This window comes from Rhinolophus sinicus, linkage group LG10 (assembly GCF_036562045.2).
Source record: "Rhinolophus sinicus isolate RSC01 linkage group LG10, ASM3656204v1, whole genome shotgun sequence".
Classification (NCBI taxonomy): Eukaryota; Metazoa; Chordata; class Mammalia; order Chiroptera; family Rhinolophidae; genus Rhinolophus; species Rhinolophus sinicus.
In genome coordinates this window covers 76,845,906-76,859,953 of record NC_133759.1, presented here as the reverse complement: position 1 = coordinate 76,859,953, position 14,048 = coordinate 76,845,906, and the positions used below count along the sequence as shown (strand labels likewise).

The 14,048-nt window shown below is 47.5% G+C and overlaps 1 long non-coding RNA gene across 2 annotated transcripts; it reads left to right on the top strand.

Annotated features, from left to right (window-relative positions):
* The first annotated feature begins 11,096 nt into the window (after nt 1-11,096).
* LOC109451753 (uncharacterized) lies at nt 11,097-13,345 on the top strand. 2 transcript variants are annotated; one of them, XR_012489783.1, is made up of 3 exons: nt 11,097-11,241; nt 11,641-11,848; nt 12,354-13,345. It is a non-coding gene; the product is annotated as an uncharacterized LOC109451753 (long non-coding RNA). The 2 variants fall into 2 exon arrangements; XR_012489784.1 differs by having other exon boundaries at nt 11,097-11,245.
* The last annotated feature ends 703 nt before the right edge of the window (nt 13,346-14,048 follow it).

Below are 14,048 nucleotides of genomic sequence, written 5' to 3'. Positions count from 1 at the left end.
GCTGATTTTATTTCTGCCTGCCCAAATTGATATTGAATCCCTCTAGTGAATTTCAGTTATTGTGATTTTTAGCTGAAGAATTTCTAAATGTCTCTGCTGAGGGCCAGGAGTAGTAATAGGGTGTTAACATGTGTTAATGAGATTTCTTCACTCTGGCAGGGCCATACATCAATTTCCCTCAGCACTTTTGCTCTCAACCCAGTAGCAGCATCTATCTGGCAAGCCGTAGGTGGTCTCTTCCCACATATGTGTAACCGAGCCATCAGCCACAGATTTACAAGGAACTCCTATGTTGACCTATTGGGCCCCCTATCTGCACAGCTCTCTTCTCTCCAATTCCTTATCCTTCAGATTGTAGTTGCTTTTATTGCTTCTCAGCCTTTTGGCTAAGATCAAATGTGTATAGTTGCTTCAGCTGCTTTAAACTGTGGTTTCTGCTTCTCAGCTCAGCGATACTGCCATGCTCTATTTGAAACATGTTTAGCAATTTGAAACATGATTGGGAAATTGCCCTCAATCAGAGAGCTGGATGGTGGAGCGATTGTGTAGCTTACCTCATGAGTTTCCCTTTCTCTCAGGGATCATGGTCTTATACTGCCTATTGTCCCTGCCTGAAGAGTTGTCACATATAAATGTACCAGTCACGTATATGTATGTGTGCATATGTGTGTGTGTGCGCGTGTAGTTGTTTATGGTGGGAGGGCTAGACTGGTACCAGCTACTCCATCACAATTAGAGGCAGAAGTTTCCCTCCTTCTATCTTGATGAAGTGGGTTATGTGTTGGCCAAGATGGTGAAACAGACGTCAGGCAGAACCAACTACTCTCTCTGAGCCCCTGCTTTGTCAGGTCCCTGTGAGTAATAGAGCAATCATTTGTCAGGCTCTGCAAGTGCATAGATATGATATCTTGCATCCCCTGTCCTTACTATACTTCAAATGAAGGGACTTCTACTACATGAGCACTGATGGCAAGAGTCTCTTGGATCCTGGAAGCCATCACCTTATTGTTACTAATAAATAGTATGTTCATTCCCCATGAAAAACTCATTTGTGTCTGTATTAGCGTGTGTTTTTGCATCAAGGAAGTTAAAAAGGTTGATGGTGGATGGGAACATAACACTTTCAAAGGTCTATCTGGCTTCTTTGCTGCTCTAAGTCATTAGCACATGGACCAGACTCCTGGCCTCGGGCCTGCAGGCAGAAAGCCATGTAGTAAACTGTGTTGCAGCAGAGGAGGACACACAAGGGAAGTCTTTCACCCCATTAGGAAGGAGGCACGCCAAGCCAAACACCAAAACAGAGAAGTTACTCTGAGATGTGCTACGCCTATAAAGGCATATGAAGCTTGGCATCTCACCCTGTTCCAGGGGCCCACAGGCAACTCATTTATTCAGTAGACATTTAATGCTTGCCTGTGTTGGGTTCTGGGAATGTAGAGCAAGGGGAAGATTCATCAAGAACCTGATGCTTGAGTTGGCTCCTGGGGTCAAATCTTGGTTCCAAAGAAAATTGAGGAAAAAAATTGCAATGATTTCATCTTTCCATATTTCTGTTAGGATACAAGATCCTACAAACTGAATTTATTTTCTGGAAATGGACCCAGAGATTTCATTTCGGAGACTGGGACACTGTTTCAAGGAGGACCTCGGGCCTTGTCTAACCCACACACACAGTCTTGGAATAGGCCTCTGAAAGCCCATGCCTAGTTGTGTCTCCACAGCTGAGAATAGAATGGGCTCTGGGCTCTCTGGAGGGCAGAGGACTCCTGGTTATCTTGTTCCTCCTCCCCTCCTTTCTCCAAGAAATAGTCTGAGTTTGAGGTGGCCCACCCCACAGTGCAAGGTTAGCTGTGGACCTTTAGACTCCATCCCTGGGTTACTCCTGGGACTGGACCCTCTTCACTTGTCCCCCTGGCCCACTTGGGTAGATAGAAAAGGGGAATTTCTATTTTGGGTATCATGGCCTCACTCTGGAACAGGGAGACTGTTGGCTGGGTGAACATTTGTGGGTCTGTGTGTTCTTTGTATAAGTGAAACCACCACCCTCAAATAAGTTCTTGGTGTATTCTCTGAAAATTCAGTTTCTGTTGAAGGAAGGTCTTTGTAGGGCCTAATGGTCCTAAGACTTCAGAGACGTTCTAGGTTTTCAGAGATGATTTCTGGCTTCCTTTTGGCTAGCTTTACAAATACCTTTGACTTCTTTTCTCGGTCATATTCTGTGAGCCCTTTGGCTTAGGGACCTGGAGTCATAGAATAAGGGAGGCAGGCAGGGCTGTCTTGCCTGCTGGGTGTGGTTTTCGGGTTCTTGTGGTCACATTGGTGGATAAAAACTCCCGTTTGGGGTCTGTCGTGTCTGGGCAACACCCTTGACCATTCCTTGTCCTGCTGTCCCCATCCTCTCTCTGCTCCTCGCACCAGGTCACACAGCCCTCTCTATTTTATCCATAGTCAGTGGGGTGATGATGATGACGGTGCCTTTCCAGGGACAGCCTTAGGTTTTGAGGAGACACAGATTTGGTTTTTTTCCTTGAGGGAGGAAAAGACTGATAGATGGTCAGAATGAATTATGATGGACATTTATTGATCTAAAAATAAAAGAAAACTATTAGGTCTGCAAAAGATACCTTAGAGGACGTTGTCTCAGTGGAAATACGTGGACTACGGGGTATGGAACGGGATTGTTACACCAGGAGGCCGGAGCCTGCACTGAGCTGCCACAACCACTAGAGGTCCTCAGAAGTCAGAGCCGCGACATTCCCGGGTGGTGGTCACAACTTTGGCTCTCTCTCTCCTCTCAGGAGAGTAGGTGTGTGTGCTAGTCAAGAAAGGGGAAACTGTTCTATCAATTTGCTCTATTGTACAAAGCAAGTAAACCATTTGGTAATACTCACCAAGGATCACGAGGGAGTAATGGGACAAAGGCTTAAAAATGGTGCTTTAGATTCTCCAGGAATGTACCAGAAGAGGTGCAGAAGCGGGGGGAGAAAGGGGAGTTTACAGTTACTTTTGACGCAAGCAAAACAAACAAACAAACAACCCCAAACAGATAAATGAATACGGGAAATAAATGAAAACATGAGCCAGTATTGGCCAAACGTATCCAAAGCTTCCTGATAGACCAGACTTTGAAGAAAGGTTTTCATGATGCATAAACTGCTTGATGTCCTAATGAGTCTGATTCCTCTCTTCTCGCTCTCCTGGCACAGTGAGAGGAAGCTTTTGTATAATTGGCCCTTGAAACATTATTACAATCACTTTGTGGACTCCTTCAGCTTATTTTTAATTACAAGTCCTATTGCATTGTTAAATTATTAACTCTGACAATTACTTATCTTGGCATTTTCTTATCTTGATGAAAATGAAAACAGCAAGGTCACGTTAGCTCACTGGAGATTTTGGTTCACCACAGTTTAAATTAAGTTGTATCAGCTCAGCAAAGTTTGCAGTGGGGAACGGGTGGGTTTGCAGAAGGTCTGTTAATGGAACCAGGGCTGAGAGGACTCAGCACCCACAGGAGCTTGTAGTGGGGCATTTGGGGCCAGGCCTCTGTGGAAGGGGGAGGTGGGCTGTGTGCTGCTTCTTCCCCTCTAACTTGGAGGAAGGTCTGTGCTTAGGGCTCACACTCTGAGAAGCTATCTTTCCTGGGAGAGAGAAGGCCCCAGGCAGAGTCAGGAAGTGGAGTGCATGCCTCTGCCTTTCCTGATACGTCCCAGCTCTGCTCCGGCTCATTGTCCCCCTATGCTTTCAGACCCCTTCTTCCCTGACCCCTCTCAGGACACACTGACCTTCTGTGGTGTTCACTGTATGACAACACTGGCAACCATGACCATGACAGCACCTAGACAGTGACAATAACTAACACGTATTGAGCGGTTACTGTACACCTGGTGCCTTGCCCACAGCAGGCTCTTGGCAAACATCCTCCAATGCAGAGCACGGTGGTCTCATCGTCATGCTACCTTCTGTCCAGCAGGGGGTAGTGTGACCACACCATAGGGGACCCTCCTTCTCCACGTCTCAGGAAAAGGGAAGCTGCGGAGCTTCCCTGGATCCTGAAAGAATGCTTCTGGTGTGGACAGTGGATCCAAGGCTCTGACAGACAGTGAGGGCAAAAGGATGCACAACTACCGCGTTTCCCTGAAAATAAGACCTAGCTGGACAATCAGCTCTAATGCGTCTTTTGGAGCAAAAATTAATATAAGAGCCAGGTCCTATATAAGACCCAGTATTATATTATGTAAGACCCGGTCCTATATTATAGTAAAATAAGACCAGGTCTTATATTAATTTTTCCTCCAAAAGATGCATTAGAGCTGATGGTCCGGCTAGGTCTTATTTTCGGGGAAACACGGTATCACCCCTCCACGGAGGGCAAAGGGCAGGCACGACTTGGGGAAATGGCTTTGGCCTCAGTTGACAATGCTGATTCCACGGCAGATACTTGGCTCCTTGCTTCCTTAGAGGTACACAAGTAATTCCCAAACCAGGTCTGCTGAGTTTTTACTTCAGGAGGGAGTTTTGGTATCAGGACCCCAGCAAGGATAGGCTGAGGGGTCTTTCTGACTAACTTCCGTGAGGAGTTCAGATCCTGGGTCCCTCCGTGCAGCCCACATCTGAGCCTCCAGCTCTGATGAACTTAAAGATCGATGGTGATGGCCAAATTCTCAGCTTCAGAAGTGCTTTTGGTGCAGATGTTCAAAGCAGGTATGAGTTGTCTCTGTAGCTTCTCCAAAGTCCTTCCCTATTTGCTAGGCCCCTGTGAAGAGAAAATACTAATCTGTCATTAGCTCCTAATGACCTCCCCACAGCGGCTCCAACCTACTGAGCCGGCGGGAAGAGATCTGTCAGAAAGCGTCCGCGCTGTGAAATGTCTGTGTGTCCAGACAATGACCACATTCAAGGCCTCTTGTTACCCTCCACCACGCCTCACCCTGAACTGGCCATCACTGTACAAACGTCTCAAGTTCAAGGAAGCTGTGTGTGTGCTCACCCCAAATTCATTTTGAGCTACAGTTGGGGAGCCCATATTCCCTGATTCCTGACCTGGGAGATCAGTTGGGATCATTTGTGTAGTCTGGTTTAAAATACTATGACTACTACTATTGCTAGTATTGCTACTATTATTACTAGTACTACTGATACTACTATTACTAGTACTGCTAACTGGCAGTTTTGAGTACTTTAACACTAGCTAGGTTCTTCACGTGGATTACCCAATTTAATTTTCACAAGAACCCTATGATGTGACTGCTCTATATAACATAACACAAATATATATGTTTATATATATTTTATGTGCTTTATACAGAGGTTGCCAAAAAATGTATACACATTTTAAGAAAGGAAAACTGTTAAAATTGTAATACCCAATATATACCAATAACAAAAGATGAATACAAGTCACGTTGACTTCTGCAATTAAAAGAGGTGCCCAAAGTGGTTGCCATCAGCATCCAGACACTTCTGACTACGGCGAACTGCTGCTTGAGCAACGTTGACCAAAGTGTCCACTTGTATCCATTGTTTTGGCACCCCGGGTATAGCGCCACCATTATATCAGGTGGAGCCTGAGGTGTGTGGCAAGGTTAAATTAAAGGTCTGTCAGGGAGGAAGTTGCTGAGCCAGAAACTTGGGGAAGGGGCGCAGAGGAGGCTGACTGAGGAGCAGGAGACAGTTTCTGACCCCTGCCAGCCGCAGCTACTGGCATCCCCCTGATTTGGAGGGACACGGGGCTTGGGAACCACAGCACAGTCTTAGGACCATGGAGGAATGGCTTTGTCCTTCAGGCTTGAGAAACGACACTGTTCTACCACACTTTGATCTGACAGATGGATTGATTCCTTGGAATTCCAGAGGATGGCAGAGCAGATGTCTAGCAGATGGGGAAACTGAGGCCAGAAAGTGTAGAGTCTGCTCACAACTAATCAACACTCTCTAGTCTGGTTCACTAGTCTCCCTCACTCTCTGGGAATTTGGGGGTCTGTCTCATTTAGGTTGGCCTCCCTCTTCCGGGCTCTTTTTAGACCAGCCTTCTGGTCCCATACCTGGTCTATAAGAACATTTATGTAATAGTGGCCTTTCTTTTGGCCAAAGCACAGTTGGCTCCAAATGACTGTCTGTCTCTCTCAATCTCTCTCTCTTTTCCTGTCCTCTCTTCTCCAATCATCTTCTCTTCTCTCCCCATCCACCCCACTGTATCTCACGTGTAGACTCTTCAGGTATATAGCATGTTTCCCTGAAAATAAGACCTAGCCAGACAGTCAGCTCTAATGCGTCTTTTGGAGCAAAAATTAATATAAGATCCAGTATTATATTATATTATATTATATTATATTATATTATATTATATTATATTATATTATATTATATTATAGACCCGGTCTTATAGTAAAATAAGACCAAGTCTTATATTAATTTTTGCTCCAAAAGATGCATTAGAGCTGATTGTCCGGCTAGGTCTTATTTTCAGGGAAACACGGTATCAGACACCAGCCTCCCAATTCCAGAGACCACATCCATGCCATTGTCCTGAAGCTCCTCTTGCTAGACTTGCAGCTCTGGGGACCTCAGATGAAACTTAGGTAGAGGGCCCCATTTCAACAATGTGTTACCCTTGCCTGTACGATTTATATGCATGAATTGTCTCCGGAAGGACCCACAAGAACCATGATTATATCAGGAGAGAGGAAAGGGGACTGAAGTGGGATGGAGACTTAGTTTTCACCACTTACCATTGTATACTGTTTGAATTAATTCCTCATGCACATGTTTTAGCAATTCAAAAAGTACAAATTAATTCACATTTTAAGTTAGAAATTTTGTAAAGTGACTGCCTTGCTTCTAACCTCACTGAGCTGAGTCAGAGCTCTAAAAGAAATTGCCTCCCCTCTTTCCCTTTCTTCTTGTCACAATGCTCAGTGATGCCTATTTAATGGGTCGAAAGTGAGGTCCTGGGCATCTTTGTTGAGGTCTTGAGAATCTTATTTGGTGGTACAACTTTCACTCGGAATTAATGTACTGTATGGTGAGGGGGATGAATAAACTCATTAAGAGAGCCAGCCGATGTCCTCATTGTCACCTAACAGGGTTCATTGTGTATGCTTAGAATAATGTCTTTTCTACAAGCCAAAAGGGAAAATGCTCTAATGTAGTTCCCTGAATTTGGCCTGCCATGATTGTAAATTACCTTGCTTAGTGGACTTTGGGATTCTGTTATCTGTTTGGAAACTTCTCAACCCCTGGAGAACCCAATCAAGTGCTTTCGTCCCCTAAAAGGGAAGGCAGGCTGAGAAGATTTATGACTCCATGACCATCGTTATTGATGTCTGTTGTGTTTTGCAAACAACTTTCCTGTGGAACAAGTGCTTTTGATGAGGCTGTGGGCCCTTTTTTTGATGTCATCCTGAAGTAATGACTACTCATAAATCCCCTCTGGAAATCAATATGCCAGGAAGGTATTTGTCAATGGTTCTACCCCCACTCCCACCCCGGCTGCATGTAGGAATCCTGCCAAGGCTCTTGGCAACCTTCCAGTCATGTACCCAGAACAGCTAAAATAATCATGATCACCACCACCACCACCACCACCACCACCACCACCACCACCACCACCACCACCACCATCACCACCACCACCACCACCACCACCACCACCACCACCATCACCACCACCACCACCACCACCACCACCACCACCACCACCACCACCACCACCACCACCACCACCACCACCACCATCACCGCAGCTCACATCTATGGGGCCCTTCACAGCTGGCAGAAGAATTCAAAGGCCTTATCTCACCTGGTGAGATGTGGAAAGTGAGGCCCAGAGAGGTTAGCCAGGAGCCTGCACCTCCTGACCTGCTTCCACAGTGTTTGCTTTCTAACAGCTGGCATGGTTAGTTTTATGTAAAACTATGTTTTTATGTGTTTTATGTGTTGACTTGACTGAGCCACTGGTGCCTAGATATTGGGACAAATATTATTCTGGGTGTTTCTGTGAAGATGTTTTTGGATAAGAGTAACATTTGAATAAGTAGACTGAGTAAAGCAGATTGCCCTTCCTAACGGGCCTCATCCAATCCATTGCAGGCCTGACTAGAACAAAAGGCCGACTCTCCCCTGAGTAAGAGAATTCCCTTGCCTGATGACATTTGAATTGGGACATCAGCTCTACAGATTTTGGACTTGCCTCCAAAATCATGTGAGCCAATTTCTTATAATATCTCTCTTTCTCCCTCCATTTCCCTCCCTCTCCTTCCTTTTCCTTCTCTCTCTCTCTTTCTCTCTCTCTGAATGTTGGTTCTGTGGGAACTCAAATATGACCCCTTTCTCCTCGTGTTGTTAGTTCCATGACATGCCCTGACTGCTGGTCCCTGAGCTGAGGCACAGGCCTGAGCTGGGGGATACGAAAAGGCTAAAATTGGTTGTAAGAGTAAAGGTTTAAAAAATTTAAAAAAAATATTTTTAATTGTGATAAAATACACATAACATAAAATTCACCATCTGGCCATTTTTAAGTGTGCAGTTCAGTAGTGTTAAGTATATTCATGTTGTTGTATAAAGTTTTGATTTAAACTGAACTAGACAGGACTTTTTAATACCTGAAGGTGAGCTCATCCTTATAGCAAGATGTAACCCTCCAAATTAAGGGATTTGCCCGAGATGGCTGGAGGAGCACCATGCCACCCCCGAACGCCCCTTGAGCTTCCAGTCCACACCTGAGAAGCAGCATTTTATAAATAACTGTGTTGACAAACTTTAATATAGCACCCTGGGAGCTTAATTACCGAGTGGCAGAGCTGTAAGTAAGTACCATCTGGGGTGTGACTGTTACAGCTTGTGGTGCAGGGAAGGGCAGGGCTTCTGAAGTGCGGCTGGGCAGCCCTGGCTCCAGGAGCCCCCAGGCCTCCATGCCCTGACCCTTCCAACCAGGACCAGCCTGGAGGAACAGAGCTGTAGCCCCCTGGGAGCAGCAGCCTTTGGCTACACATAGAGAAGCGCCTTGGCCCCCTCTTGTGGCCCCACTCAGTCCCGCATCCCTCTTCTGATCAGAGAGACACCTCTGGGTCCTCTGTCTTGACTAGCTTTTCTCAGAGACCATGAGCTAGGAGAGGTCACGGCCAGGATAGGTTGGGAGGAGCCAGCTGCCAGGGTCAGGCCTAGGACCCTGCTTGGAGGATTCTACCTGAGCTGTTCAGACCCAGGAAATGGACTGGATCCCAGGTCTGGAGGGTCTGACTCCGGCCTGTTCTCAGCGCCCCCACCCCACACTGTGCTTTCCACACTGTGGCCAGCGGCACATTCTTTGGGCACCTCACAAGCACCAAGCCCAGACTCCGCCAAGCGCCCCTCTCTGTGCCCAGAGCACCCTCCTCTTCTGCTCCTCTAACCGGCCCCTTCGACACACCCTTCACGTCCAAACCTAAATTCTGCCTGTGGGCTTTCTCTGACCACCGCACACCTGCCCCGGCTGAGGGTGGGACCCCTGGTACACTTGTGAGACATTGTGTTTTCCCAGGTACCTCAGATTTCTGTAGTGAAGCCCTCATTGGTGAAGCTGTTGGCTGAATGTCTGCCACCTTTGCGAGACTGCCTACAAGACAGGCTGTGGAGAGGTGAGGCCTCCTGGGAGGGGTACCTGTGTACCGTAGGCTGTCCAGCCTTCAGGAGGGGAGGTGCATGACTCCAGGGTATGGCAGGAGACACAGAGACGAAGTTGCAGGGAAGACACAAGGATTGGCTTTAGTTCTCACATACGGAACTTTTTCTGATGAGTCCAGGCTTTGCTGACTACACCAGCAGCCTGATGACTCAGTGATTTAGATCCTCTGCTGGAGAGCTGGAAGTCTGGCACCTCTGGGCAGCGACAACCCAGTAAGTTCCGGGGGTAAGGAAGAAGATTAGCCAGAGGGAACAGTTGACCCACCCGGGGCCACAAGTCTCCACAGCTTGCAGAGCTCAGGTATCTGAGAGGAGGGGGATGGGAATGGGGGAGGCAGAGGAGGAGAGGAGAAGCATGGGAAAGAGGAAGAGGACAGGAGAAAGGAAGTGGGGGGACAAGGCATGTAGTGGGCCTGGTAGAGACCCACCTGTCCTCATGGCCACCGGGACAGGTCCTGGTCAGGCACACACCTGGCCCCAACGCTCCCCCTGGAGAGGCAGGGCCGAGCCTGGTGCCAGGGGCAGGAAGCCTTCCGGCCTGAGCCTCACATTCACAATCACCTCCTCACATTTAGACTTTAGGAATTATTCCAAGTGAGGTTTTAATGTTAAAAGCTGTAATTTGTTAAACGTAAGCATTTGAAACATGCCACAGGTTTTGCAGCTCTATCTTGTCATGTCTCTGCTTTTTAATCTATTAGAGGCCTAGAAAAGTGGACATGGTCTAGACCTCTTGTCTGTGGGCAGCCCAGCTGGGAGAGCCTTTCTCAGGGACAGAGCCCCGGGCTGCGGGAGCCCTGGGCCCGGTCCTGACCTGCATACATTCGCTGGTGTCTCACACTGCTGGCTCTGCACAGCTCTGCACGGGCCACGAGGCCTCCCCTGCTGAGAGAACCTAAGGATGTTTGTATTGCCTCTTATTCACTGCATTGGTGAGGCAGGGAGTCCTACCCGAGGGTGATAGGGAGGGGTGGCTAAACACACAACATCAGACACTGGACAGATGAGAGTGACAACACTTTACTAGTCACGTACACTCACAGCCTGGGGGAGGAGGCACAGACTCCACGTGGGGCCACACGGGGTTGCATGTGGGAACAGAGTGAGCAAGCAGGGGCTGCGGGAGCAGACTTTATAGTATCAAAAGGGTGAGGTGGCCCCAGGTTCCTGTGGGAGGATGCGATTGACTTGTTGAAATAAATCCATGGGCTGGCAGAAAGCTAAAACCTGCTACTCAGAGACAAGCAGGAGCTGCACCTGGACCCCTAGATAAGGAGGGTTATTAGGCCCAGGGACCTTATCTGTGGGAGCAGCGTGGGAGGGGAACTTGCACTTGGGCCAGTCGAGGCCCACCTGGTTTCACCAGATATCGGGCAGCACATAATATTAGGCGACAGCTTTAGGCCTCGTACCACCAGAGAGGTAATGGCCTTAGAAGTCCTGCCTCACGTGCAGGGTAAAGCACAGGCCGAGACTGAGCAGACAGCTCCATGTTCGAGGGGCTTGTGGGCGGCTGCCAGGGCTTTGGGAGGTCACCCAGGAAGACAAATGACAGTTGTCCTCTGGCTGGCATTTTCCGTAGGTACTTCTTGAGGCTGCCCCTGCTGTGTTTAAATCAAAACTTACTCCCAGTGGAGGACAGTCCCATTTTTTCTGACCTGATGTCAAAGCATATATGCTAGGGTATCTTTGGGGCAGGGGTCCCAAGGCTAGGAGCACAGCTACCAGGAGGGTGGACTGACCCAGGTAGGTGCAGCCTCAGGCTCCCGGGAGGGAGGAAGCCCTCCAGAGTGTCCTCGGCTGTTTCCATGCCTCCTCGTCGCCATCCCTCCTCATCCCCCCGCCCTGAAACTCTGGATCCTCAGGGAGAACGGAGGCACCGTGGGCCTGTCAGAGATCCGCCCTTGATGCTGCCTCAGGGGTGATAGGGAAGACTGAAAATATTACGATCCATCCTGAATATTTTACTCTCTACAGGACCCCCAAGAATATTGAGTGACTCTAGGGAAGGAAAGAGGCCTCCCTAAAATCTGACAGATGTTGGATTCCTCGTCAACCTTGGTGAGTGACGTGCTCATGAAACACGGCGTGCTCATTTCTTCCTAAGTAATTTTTCTTAGAAAATTTGGAAAATATGGAAAACTACAAAGATGAGCGACTTCACCCAGAGCCCCACCACCCTGAGGTAAGCACTACTGCCCCCTGGGTATCTTTCCCTCCAGTCATACTTCATGTGTATTTAGATATGGGTACGTCCAGTTTACAGGATGGGGATTCCACTGTAGGGCATTTTGCTTACTGCTTTTAAAATTGGCCCAATATTCCGCTTGGAGGGTCTGTAATTATATAACCATGTCCCCTATTTTGGGTTGTTTGGATTGTTTCCAGTTTGTGGCTATTATTAGTAACGCTGCAGTAAATATCCTTGCACATCAATCTTTATGTATGTCCCTGATAAAGTGATTTGTCAAGTGTCACCATGCAAAGGCCCTGCTTGGGAGTAATTGGGTCTCCAGACCCAGAGGTCCACAGCCAGAGGCAAACGCCCGTTTTCAGAGATCTCTTCCATTTAGTGAGGGTGGTTAGAGCGTGTGCTGGTTAGAGCTACACTTCTCTTTACCTACGTGACCTCGTCCAAATCAACCGCATGACTTTTTAAGGTGGGTACTATTTCTGCCTCGCATTGACAGATGGGGGAACTGAAGCACAGAGGCCAATAAATTGCCCAAGAGCACCGAGCCCACAAGTGGCATTGCTGGAACATAAAGATAAACAAAGCAAACGACCGACCCACGACTCACACAGAGCAGAGAGGGGGCTCCGACTTGAATGCAAATCAGATGGTCTCTAGCAGGCAGGCTCCCGCACCCACCCCAGCACCGCTGTCCTTCACTTTCCCCGCCGCCCGCATTTCACACACCCATCTTTTTGGTGGGTGTTCGGAACACTCTCAATTCAGGACAATTGAGACTGACACTTCCTTAGCATTTGTTTAGCTCAAAGCTGCTGTCCACCTCTACCTACAACATCTGAAGCTGTGAGAAGGTCCATCTCCACCTACAACATCTGAAGCTGTGAGAAGGAACCATGAAAATGCCACTGGAGCAGCAACGTCACGCAGTGACTCATTATTGGGCTCTGAGACTCTGGAAACACTCCTCTTGGCGGGGGGGGGGGGGTCACTGTGGCCAGTGGAGCTTTGTAAACCCAAAGCCCTGCCTGAACTACCCCCAGAAGAGAGGATACCCCATGGTGCTCTAGAAGCCACCCAGGGTCTCGCAGGGGACCACGCCTCCACAGCCTCCTCCACACAGGCTCTGAGGAGAGAGATCCAGACTGTGGGTGGTAATCGTAAGTCCCCAGTTTCCACCACACACTCAGGGCTCACCCCAGTCCCAGGATCTTGCAAAGCTGGACTTTGTTCTTCTGGAACATTCTTCCTGACAAAGCTTGAGGTGCTGATGAAGAAAAAGCAGAGTCAGACCATGATGCTGGAGAACATGTTCATGGGGGCTGTTGTGGGTTGAGTTGTGCCCCCCAAAAAGATATGTTAAAATCCTAGCCCCCAGTACTTCAGAACGTGATGTTATTTGGAAATAATTTTCAGATGTACTGTATTTCCCCGAAAATAAGACCTAGCCGGACAATCAGCTCTAATGTGTCTTTGGAGCAAAAATTAATATAAGACCCGATATTATATTATATTATATTATATTATATTATATTATATTATATTATACTATACCCGGTCTTATATTATACTATACTATACTATACTATACTATACTATACTATACTATATTATACTATACTATATTATATAAGACTCAGTCTTAATATATTATAGTACAATATTATATTATACTATATTATATTAAAATAAGACCAGGTCTTATATTAATTTTTGCTCCAAAAGACACATTAGAGCTGATGGTCTGGCCAAGTCTTATTTTCGGGGAAACACGGTAGTTAGTTAAGATAAGATAATACTGGATTAGGGTGGGACCTAAATTCAAAGACCAGTGGCCTTATAATTAGGCCATGTGAGGACACACAGGGAAGATGGCCATGTGCCAATGGAGACAGAGATTGGAGTGAGGTGGCTTCAAACCAAGGAACACCAAGAACTGCTGGCAACTACCAGAAGCTGGAAGAGGCAGGAGGGATTCTCTCCTAGAGGCCTCAGAGGGAGCACGGCACTTTGATTTTGGACATCGAGTCTCCAGACACTGAGTGAACCAATTTCTGTTGTTTTAAGCCACCTATTTGTGATAATTTGTTATGGCAGCCCTCGGACACTAATATAGGGGGTAAATTGGGGTGCTTGGCCTGCCTGAGGTACTCCCAATCCTGGAAGAGGGGAAGGTGTCCACAGGAGAGGAAGA